Genomic DNA, 11,575 nt, shown 5'->3' with positions numbered 1-11,575 from the left:
CTTCTTCTTCTTCTTCTTCTTCTTCTTCTTCTCCTTCTCCTCCTCCTCCTTCTCCTTCTCCTTCTCCTTCTGGAGCAAGAAGAAAGGAGAATGATCTCACCACCAGTGGTACAGTGTGTTGAACAAGACCACATCTTTTCTCCAACAATTTTACCTACTATTGACCAGGAAGAATTCTGTGAAGTGGGTGCAAGAAATAAGGGCAGCATTTGGGATTAAAATAAATAAATAAACAAAAAATGAATATTTAAATCTCAGTTAAAATTATGCATGTTTCTACTAAGCTATTCTCATTCAAAGAGCCACATGTTTAATATATTGTGTTACTTACTATTCATTTATCTTAATTTAAAGCATCACAACAATTTGATAAAGGTAAGTGTGACCTATAAACAGATACCACTGTTGCCTTTCTTTTAGAAGCATATGTGTTTACACTGCTCTTCGTTAATCTTTTTGCATAATGTAAATCATTTAGACTATGTCTATAAAATCTTGTGTCAAAATTTACAATAAATGAAAAATTTAAAAATTCAACTCATACCCATGTGCATTATACATGAAATAAATGTGTTACCACTAACAATTTTTTATAAAGTTTAATTTGTTGGAAAAATATATCACAAATAACAGCCTATAGAAATACATTGGATTGTAGTAAAAACATTAAACACTTACGAAGTGAGAATCTATTAGTCTGGATGAATTATGCTTCTATATACTCATGGGTGATACTATCTCTGTCTCATGCGAGCTATGGAAATAAACATATTTCTCCCACTCTGTTAAGATACAACAGTTATTTATAACAGTAATCATTATTTCATCTTGTTTCACATTGAGTGTTTCATATCTCCAACTTTCAATTATGGTCAAGAATTCTATTAAATTGCTATTTATGATGCTATTGATTTCTGTGACGTAGACAATTGTAACAAATTAATTTAGTTTTATATGGTTTTGTAGGGCTTGCCAGAAGATTAAAAATTGAACTGTTCTGTCAGATCAATCAAACATTAGGTCATCTGGAGTCCACAACCAGACCATCAATATTTCCTCAGACACCATGCCTGTATGACAATAGATAAAAGCAGATCAGGCTATCCTTACTTGTTCAAGTACCTATGCTCACAGCTTTTTCTTAATATTTTAATTTTCATTAAATTATAATTATGTTATTTTCTACTTCCCTTCTTCTATGCTCATACCTTTTTCTTAATATTTCATTTTGATTAAAACATAATTATGTCATTTCCTACTTCCCTTCTTCCTTTGAATCCTGAACCTTCCTTCTATTTGGCTTCTCCCTTATAACTCTTACTCAAATATGTAGCCTCTTTCAATTTAAATATCATTGTTACACACACTTACACAGGAAATGCTTAGATATATAAAAACAATGTATCAATACAGGTTAGTGCTGCTTATACGTACACAATATCAATTCTGGCCACTTGGAATTGCATGACCAATTAAGGGGTCACTATAGAGAAAATTAATTGTAGCACTTAGTAGTCATTGCTTGGCAGTAATTATTTACCTGGGGGTGAAATCCTTTCAGTATTCCACTTTCTCCATGAGGATATCCATTACTTTTGTCATTGTTGCATTCTTGTTTAAGCCACCATACTTTATGAGTATCATGGATGAAACTCCCCTGTCATTTCTAGAAGACACAATCTTAGAAAAGATTCTCTGGACCTATGACTCTAACAAACGTTCCTCCCTCCATTTACATTTTGCTTTTGCATTTATTTCCTTTATTATTTGTGACTTAAAAATATTTTTAATTAAAATAAATGTATATCACTTCACCCTTTTCTCCCTACCACACTCTTTGTATTTCTTAACAGTTTCAAACAGATATTCTCATTATTATTATGTGTGTACATATACATATACATACATATAAACAAATGTATATTGAACATTAAAACAATATATAAATGTTTAATATATACATTAATATTATTAAATATTTTAATAAAATATAAATATTAGGAAAAGTATAAGCATAGTTACTTGAAAAAAGAATATATATACATATACATGTATATATATATATATATAATGTGTACATACATTCATATTTCTAGACATGTTTAGATATATAAATATATCCAACCTTATTTTTATGGTATGTTTGTATATGGTTTCATGGTTGACTACTTTGTATTAGAAAGTTAATCAAGGGCCTCCTCCCTGGTATAGGGTGTTCCATCCTGTCTCAACAGTCATTATTTGTCCTAAATTCTTTCTGTGAGATCTTTCTTCTTCCATACTAGTATATCCATTGATATTGCCATTGTCCAGGTTTTCTTTATACAGCCAGTTCTATTACAGGTACTCTCAACCAGAGTTCTTCAGGTAGGTCTACCATCTACCCTATCAGAAAATAAACAAGCTGCCATCAGAGAGAAAGAGTAAATAATTCTTCTCAGCACTGAGAAAGAAATTAGGGAAAGAACTGACTTCACAATAGCCACAAATAATATAAAATATCTGGAGGTAACTCTAACCAAACAAGTAAAAGACCTGTATGACAATCACTTCAAGTCACACAAGAAAGAAATCAAAGAAAATCTCAGAAAATGAAGAGATCTCCCATGTTCATGCATTTGCAGAATTAACAGTAAAAATGGCCATCCTACCAAAGGTAATCAATAGAGTCAATGCAATCCTCATCAAAATCCCCCAAAAAGATCTTCAAAACATTGAAAGAGCAATTCTCAAATTCATCAGGAAAGACAAAAAAAAAAAAAAAAAAAAAAAAACCAGAATAGCAAAAACAAATCTTAACAATAAAAGAACAGCTGGAGGAATCACCATTCCTGACCTCACTCAAGCTTTAATGCAGTGCAATAGTGATAAAAACTGCGTGGTATTGGTACAGAGGAAAAACACATTGATCAATGGAATATAATTGAAGACCTGGAAATAAAACTACACACTTATGGTCACTTGACCTTTAACAAAGACACCAAAAATATACAATAGAAAATGAAAGCATCTTCAATAAATGGTGCTGGTCTACCAGGCTGTCTGTATATAGAAAAATGAACATACATCCATATTTGTCACCTTGCACAAAGCTCAAGTCCAAATGAATCAAGGACCTCAACATAAAACTAGATACACTGAAGTGGGAAAGAGTCTTGAACTCATTGGCACAGGGGCAAATTTCCTAAACAGAACTCCAATGGCTTATGCTCTAAGGTCAAGAATTGATAAATGGGACCTCATGAAACTGGAAAGCTTCTGTAGGGCAACGGACATAATCAATAAGACAAATTGGAAACCTACAGATTGGGAAAAAAATCTTCACTAACCCCACAACTGATAGAGGGCTAATGTGCAAAATATATAAAGAATTCAAAAAGTTAATTACCAAAAAACCAAACAACCTAATCAAAATATGGGGTATAGAACTTAACAGAATTTACAACTGAAGAATCTCAAATGACTGAGAAGCACCTAAAGAAATGTTCAAAGTCCTTAGTGATCAGAAAAATGCAAATCAAAACAACCCTGAGATTCCACCTTACACCAATCAGAATGGCTAAGCTCAAAACCTCACGTGACAACACATGTTGGAGAGGACGTGAAGAAAGAGGAACACTCCTCAATTGCTGGTAGGATTGCAAACTGGTACAACCACTCTGGAAATCAATCTGGAGTTTCCTCAGAAAATTGGAAATAGATCTACCTGAAGACACAGCTATACCACTCTTGGGAATATACCCAAAAGATGTCCATTCATGCCACAGGAGCACGTGTTCCACTATGCTCATAAGGGCCTTATTTGTGAAAGCTACAAGTTTGAATCAATCTAGATGTCCCACAACAGAAGAGTGGATACAGAAAATGTGGTTCATTTATACAATGGAATACTACTCAGCTATTAAGAACAAGGACATCCCAAGTTTCAAAGGCAAATGGATGGAACTAGAAAATATCATCCTGAGTGAGGTAACACAGACCCAAAAGTACTCACTAATAAGTGGATATTAGCAAAAAAAAAAAAAAAAAGTACAGAACTAAAAAGATCAACAAGCCAAAGTGCCCAAGTGAGGACTCCTCAGTCCCACTTGGGAGGGAGAATAAAGCAATCACAAGTGGGGAGGAATGGAGGGACCTAGGAGGAAAGTGGATTGAGGGAAATGATGGAGAGAGGGGTATTGGATGAGGGAAAAAGACTGAGGCCCTGAGGGCCAGAAGAAAGAATGGAAACAGGCACCCTTGGGAAATAGAAGGTTGAGGGGACACTCCAAAATGTACCAGAGATCTAGGAGGTGAGAAAATCCCAGGAATCAAAGGGAGGGACCTTAAATGAAACGCCAGACAGTAGGGAGAGGGAACTTAGCCCACCTCCAGCAGGAAGACAGGACACCAAGTGAGGGATGTCTTTGTTATCCCACAGTTACATCTCTGACCCATAATTATTCCTGTCTGAAAGAATTACAGGGACGGCTCCTTCATTATAGGACCTGTGTTCCATCCAATAGATAACTGTGAGCACCCACTTTTGTACTTGCCAGGCACTGGCATAGCCTCATAAGAGAGCAAAATCTTTGCCATAGTCTCTAGTTGCATATGTAGCAGAGGATGGCCTAGTAGGCCATCAGTGGGAAGAGAGGGCCTTGGTCTTGTGAATATCATATGCCCAATACAGGGGAATGCCAGGTCCAGGAAGTGGGAGTGGGTGGGTTGGGGAGCAGGGCAGGGGGGAGGGTTTAATGGGCTTTGGAGATAGCATTTGAAATGTAAAGGAAGAAAATATCTAATAAAAAAATAAATGTAAAAAAAAAAAAAAAAGAATTACAGAAATGGAAATGGAGAGATGGAGAGGAGCCTGAGGAAAAGAAGGTCCAGAAACAGGCCCAAAGTGGAATCTCAAGGGGAGGTCCCAAGGCCCGATACTATTACTAAGGCTATGGAGTGTTTACTAAAAGGTACCTATCATGACTGCCTTGGGAAAGACCTAATAAGTAGCTGAAAGAGTCAGATGCATATATTTGCACCCAACCAATGGATAGAAGCAGCTGACCCCTGTTGTTAAATTAGGGAAGGCTGAAAGAAACTGAGGAAAAGGGCAATCCTGTAGGAGGACCAGCAGTCTCAATTAATCTGCACCCCTGAGATCTCTCAAACACTGGACCACCAAACTCCATACAACAGCTGCTATGAGGCCCCCAACGCACACACAGTAGAGGAGTGCCAGGCCTGAGTTCATTCACTGAGGATGAACCTAACTCTCAAAGGACTGGAGGCCCCAGGGAGTTTAGAGTTCAGGTGTGGTGGTGGGTGCGGACATCCAAGTGGAGACAGGCGTGTGGGGAGGAGGTATGGGATGAGGAACAGCCGGAGGGTGGGTCAGGGGTGTAAAACAACTAAATTATTTAAAATAAAAATCAATAAAAAGTAACAAATAAAAAGTAAAAATAAAGAATCCAACTGAACACTCAATATACAGTGTTGTTATTTATATTCTGCTAATAAATATAGTAGAGCAATTGGAGCGGAATGTGTTTGAAAGGAAAAGATTACCATTCGAATAGGCAAAGGAATGTCCACTGTATACTTAATTTAAAAACGTTTACAGCAGACATGAAAATAGAAAGTAATTTATAGGAGTATAGAACTAAAGTAATACATTTTGCTTCAAAATACTGTCTAAATGTAATATGATGCATGCAAATCATAATATATAAAAGAAAATTGCACCTTATTTATTCAGAAAAGCAAGAAAAATTTAAATCTGAAAAAATTCAGTAAAATTTGCATAATGTGTATCATTTTTCTAGCTATAATCCAATTTGCCAGGGAAGCCTCATGGATCTCCTATATCACTAGGTCTCCTCTGTAACTAGGAGACACAATCTCACAGAAGCTGCCGGGTTTTCTGGCTCTTAGGATCATACTTCTCCCTCTTTGCGATGATTCCTAAAATCTAGGTGCAGGAATGTTTTTGTAGATGTATCTCTTGGAACTGGACTCTACAGCTTTCCATATTGATTCACTGAGGTCTTCTGTAGTGATTCTCATCTGCAAAGAGAATTTTCTTTGATGAGGACCGAAAGCTACACTTATATCTGGATATAAGGACAAATGTTTATAGACAAATGCTAAGGATTAACTTGTTTAGAAAATTAGTGGCTGGAGGTTCTCCTTCAACAACTGTAATTTCACTAGCATCAACATGACCACCCATAAATGCACTAAAAAGGGACACCAATGAGCCCATGAAGACTCATTACTATATAAAGAACTGCCGGCCACTAAGGAAAGCTGGAAGCAAGAAAGGTGACTCTTCCTAGGGAAGAGCATGTCCATTGGTTTTAAAGTGCCAAATGATCAACCTTGAAAACATATATTCTGGTAACATTAAATATACTCAACTGGTTATATTTGGGAATTTATATGTACACATAATGCATGCAATAACACATATGCATATAATAGCAGTTGACAAAAAAGGGGACATTCATTCAAAGAAGAGTAGAAAAAGGTATATAGGAGGACTTGGAAGTAAGAAAAAAAGGAACTTATATAATTAAAATACAATCTAAAAAAAATAACCAAAATGATCCAATTTTTATTTATTCACAGATTTTTTTTAATTTGGAGAAAAATTAACTAATCCTATGTTAGCATTTAAAAAATAATAACTATATGATCGTTATAAAATTAAACATAGTCAACTGCTGATTTTTAATATGCAAAAATTACATTCATAAAATTTTAAATAATAAGCAATATTTAAAAATACTTAAGAAACTTGTTTTAAATAAAATAAAATGTCTTATGTTTTGATGGGCCACAGTTTCCAAGCTCAAAGAATGCTCCTAAGTTGTCTTCTTATTTTCCTGTAGAAACATTAATACAGAGTTACTGTATTCCTTAAATAAATCTATTTACACCAAAGGTATGTTTTCTCATGCCTACAATGAGCAGGAGGAAGACTCCTTATTTTTTATTTTTTTTATTTTTTACCAAGAACCTAATGGACAAAATAAAATAAAGCCGACACACAAATTAAAATCCCACAAGACAAATAATTGTAATTCTAAAAATTTCACATTGATTCATACTTGGTAAGACTTCGAATTACCTCAGATACAAGTGCCTGGGCATACATGAGATGGGTTTTCCAGAGTAGGTCAGGTGAGGTGGAAAGACTCACAACTACTTCAGTGACGGGGATCCACCCCTGAATACAGTAAGTGAGCTAAGGGGAAGGAGTTTGGCTTCTTTACTGAAGGCACAGCAGTAGCAGCTGCTTCACATACCTCCTGCTAGGCTTTCCACACTGTGATGGACTGAATCCTCAATCTGTGATCCAACAGAAACTTTTCCTTCCTTAAATTATGCTTACCCATTGAGAAGTAAAATAACTAAACCTTTTCTTAAACATGCATACATACATACATACATACATACATACATACATACATACATACAGTGAAAAATAAAACCTCTGAATTTTAATTTTTAAAATTTATTTTCTCATATATTGTATTCTAATTGCAGTTTTTTCTCCCTCCTTTCCTCCAAAGCAACCTCCCCCCCCCTCCCATAATCAACCAACTTGGGCTCCCAGGGGCACAAAGAAACTAAACCAACAATCAAGGAGCCTGCATGGGACTGCATGTATGTTACAGTTCTGATAGTCTTCTTGTAGGACTCCTAAAATTAGGAGCAGGGACTGTCTTCTAATGATTTTGCCTGCTTTTAGAATGCTTTTTATATGAGGGTAGGTGCCTCATTTTATTAAAACTTAAAATCTTTTATTTTAAATGACAAGGATTTAAGGCTGAGGCAGAAAGGAGGCCAGGGACTTAAATGAGTTGGCACAAAGTTCAAGCAGGCTGAGGGACACAGTGGCATATATATCCATTTACATCAAGTAAATGCTTTTTTAACTCACATATTACAGATTGTCAACAAAAGAATAAAAGAACTCTTTCTTCTTTGGAAATATGATTTATTATTTATGCTGGATTTAGTTTTATGAATAAAATTCATTCATAGCTTGCATTTTTCTATTTATTATTCTTTCATACAATGTATCCTAACCCAGCCAGATCTACTGCTTGTCCGTCTTCCTTCAGAAAAGAGCAGGCTTCCCAGGAATGCCGACGGTACACTGCATACCAAGATGAAATAAGGCTAGGCACAACCCCAGGAGTGAAAGAATCTGAGGAGCAGGCAAGGATCCAAAGCCCAACTCCTTTCTTCTTCTCATTATTTCATCTTTGAGAGTAATCATTAGATATGATGCTGTATACTTGTTTTCTTGAAAACCAGTAATGTTTGTAAGTCATTTCAAAAATCTTTAACTCAATTAAGTACAAATCATTACAACTAACATATCCTAAACAGTAACACTGAGAATAATTTTTAGTTATTTTACAAGTGTCTAAAAGTATCGACAAGGTAGAAAAATAACACAAACTGGTTAAATTATACTCTACAAATAACTACTTCATTAGTTTAAAATCTACTCTTTCGGTTTTCTACAATGAGAATTTTAAAATATATAGCAGTACTACAACTATTTGAAAGACTTTCAGTGTACAAATAAAACTTTTTTTTCTCTCCCCATATAGTTCATAATTGAAATTTGGCAATTATTAAAATTATAATAGTATTCCTACCATAGATTCCCTTCCAGTATTAAACTAATGAGCAAACTGTGCAGTGCGGAAACATCAGAACATAGGCATCGTTCACAAACAGCTGTCGAAGATGTATGTTCTTCCCACATTGGAACATGAACATCTGCTCTCTGCTTCACGGCTGGATCTATTTAGCACAGTCCTTTTCCTGCTTCTTCCCACCCCAGGAGGCCATGAATGCTTCTGTGAACGTGTGACTTTCTATACCTCTGAGTCTCTGTAGGTTGGTTAATTGTAGGCTTCTTTTAGATGTGGGTAGTCAACTGAAGTTTGGAAGGAAGAAATTTTGGCATATTTTAGAGATTGTAAGTTTGGAAGTAACTTAAAACAATTTATCCTCTAATGGGTCTTTATGTCCAATCTAGTATTTTTCACCAAAGAGAGTCAGACCATGATCTGGAATAAGTGGGTCTCACTATTGTCAGGGGACAATGCAATGTATCCCTGTTTGTTGAATCAAGTTACATTGCTTTATACATTTTAGTCACTGAAGAAAATGATAAAATCATATAATTAATGAGAGGAATTACAAGTGCTGTGCAACTCCTGTAATCCCAACAGTTGGAAGATTGGGGGAGAAAGCTATGAAGCTCAAGGTTATCCTCAACTCCTCAAGTATATATTGAGTTCATAGACAGTCTGAGATACACAAAAGCCTTACAAGGACTAGGGAAGAACTGTGCAAGAAGAGCAGGAGAGAGAAAGAGACAGACAGATAGACAGACAGAAGGACAGACAGAGAGAAGAGAGACAGTGAAGAAGAAAAAAGAAAGAAAGAAAAAAAGAAAGAAGGCAGATCCTTCATAGAAAAGTGTTAAATTTATATATAAGGACTGTTTGACTCCTTGACTCATAAAAGTGAGGAACTGATAATTTTTAGTAAGTTGAATTTGCAGCATTTGAAATTAGTGAAAATTTATTATGTTTATAAAACAAAATCATAATTGCACTTATTACATGCAATACTCACTATATGAGAGGAAGATATAAAATTATTATTCTTACACATGTGTTTTATAAATATTCATGATAATTGCATAGCATGAATAATATTTACTTCTCAGAACTGTGGTAAAAGGAATCGTTACCTGAGCAATTATTTGTGGATGTAAGTCAGAGCTTGTCATTCAGGATGCGCTGCTTTTTGCCACAATGTCATCTGATGAGCTGGAAATGACCAAGAAATTCATGAGTGATCCAATTTGAATTCTGGTGAAGAAGGAAGAGTTGACCCTTGAAGGAATCAAACAACTTTATATTAATGTTGAGTGAGAGGAGTGGAATCTGGGTATTCTTTGTGACTTGTATGAGACTTTGACTAACACACATGCGGTCATTTTTCTCTATTCAAGGTGCAATGTGGACTGCTCACAGAGAAAATACATTCCAGGGACTTCACAGTTTCTGCTCTTCATGGTGACATGGAACAGAAGGAAGGAGATGTCATCACAAGGGAATTCTGACCAGGGTCAAGCCATGTTCTGATCACTACTGATTTGTTGACCCGTGAGATTGACTTGCAACAAGTATTCTTGGTTATAAACTATGTTCTGCCTACCAATTGTGAAAACTATATTCCCAGAAATGGCAGAGGGGTTCGATTTGGGAATAAAGATTTGGCTATAAACTATCTTACTGAAGAATACAAGAGGATTCTTTGTGATATTGAAACTTTCTACAGTACTACAGTGGAGGAAATGCCCATGAAGGTGGCTGCCCTAATGTAGTGCTCACTGCTGCTGAAGAGGTGATCACAACGTGGTTGTGCTTCTTTGAGACTATTTGAATCTTTTCTCAATGCTCATAAAGGATCACAAGTACAGATTCCAATAGCAAATTGACTTCAGTCCTGAGCTCTTGTTAGGAAAGACATTGGCTTTATCCTCTTTAGAGTTAGACTGTTGGGCCTGCGGTCTGTGAAATCTTTTTTCTTATAAATTCATACTAGCTATGTAGAAATGATTGTATGAGATGTTCTCTACAATTAAATAATATACTTATGGACTAAAAGATAGAAAGAAGTGCTGCATGAAATCAGCTAATTATCTTTTTTATTTTTATTTTATTTTATTTTATTTTATTAGCATATCTGCCTTTATACTGTTTGTCTTTAGCCTGACTAGGAAAGCCTTTAAAAGTGATTTATTTTTAGAAAACAAAATTGAATGAATTTTGTTAGTATTGTGTTCATTCAATAAGGTAATTACTGCTAAGTGTAAACTGGACCTTCTTGCTAAGCCTCCACAAGCAATCTTCCTAGGGAGGGTTTACCCTCCAGTAAAATTCCCATATTGCATATGTCTTAATGAAATTTGAATGTTAAATAAAATTATATATTCACTTTTACAAAATAAATCCAAGCTTGTTCCTGGATCTTTTAAAACACCAAGTTCAATAGTTCAGTATATTCACTGATCAATACAAAAAGCTTTTGACAAGTACTGTATCTTAGAAAATGATTTTTTTTAAAGATTCATCTTATTATATATAAGTACACTGGAGCTATATTCAGACACAGCATAAGAGGCCATAAGATCTCATTACAGATGGTTGTGAGCCACCACATGGTTGCTGGAACTTGAACTCAAGACCTCTGGCAAAGCAGTCAGTGCTCTTAATTGCTGAATATACTTACTGATAAAATAATTTCTCTCTTAGAAACACTGATAATATTTTTTTTGAAATCTTTTTTATTTACATTTCTTTTTTATTAGATATTTTCTTTATTTACATTTCAAATGCTATCCCGAAAGTTCCCTATACCCTCCCCCCGCCCCTGCTCCCCTACGCACCCACTCCCACTTCTTGGCCCTGGCATTCCCCTGTGCTGGGTCATATAAAGTTTGCAAGACCAAGGGGCCTCTAATTCCCAGTGATGGCCGATTAGGCCATCTTCT

The 11,575-nt window shown here is 35.4% G+C and overlaps 1 pseudogene; it reads left to right on the top strand.

Annotated features, from left to right (window-relative positions):
- The first annotated feature begins 6,071 nt into the window (after window positions 1–6,071).
- LOC110315736 lies at window positions 6,072–10,405 on the top strand (annotated as a pseudogene).
- Window positions 10,406–11,575: the final 1,170 nt, after the last annotated feature.

The sequence above is a fragment of the Mus pahari genome, unplaced genomic scaffold, assembly GCF_900095145.1.
Source record: "Mus pahari unplaced genomic scaffold, PAHARI_EIJ_v1.1 scaffold_6943_1, whole genome shotgun sequence".
NCBI classification, from domain to species: Eukaryota; Metazoa; Chordata; class Mammalia; order Rodentia; family Muridae; genus Mus; species Mus pahari.
Note: the sequence above shows the minus strand (reverse complement) of the source record. Positions and strands in the feature narration are given on the sequence as shown.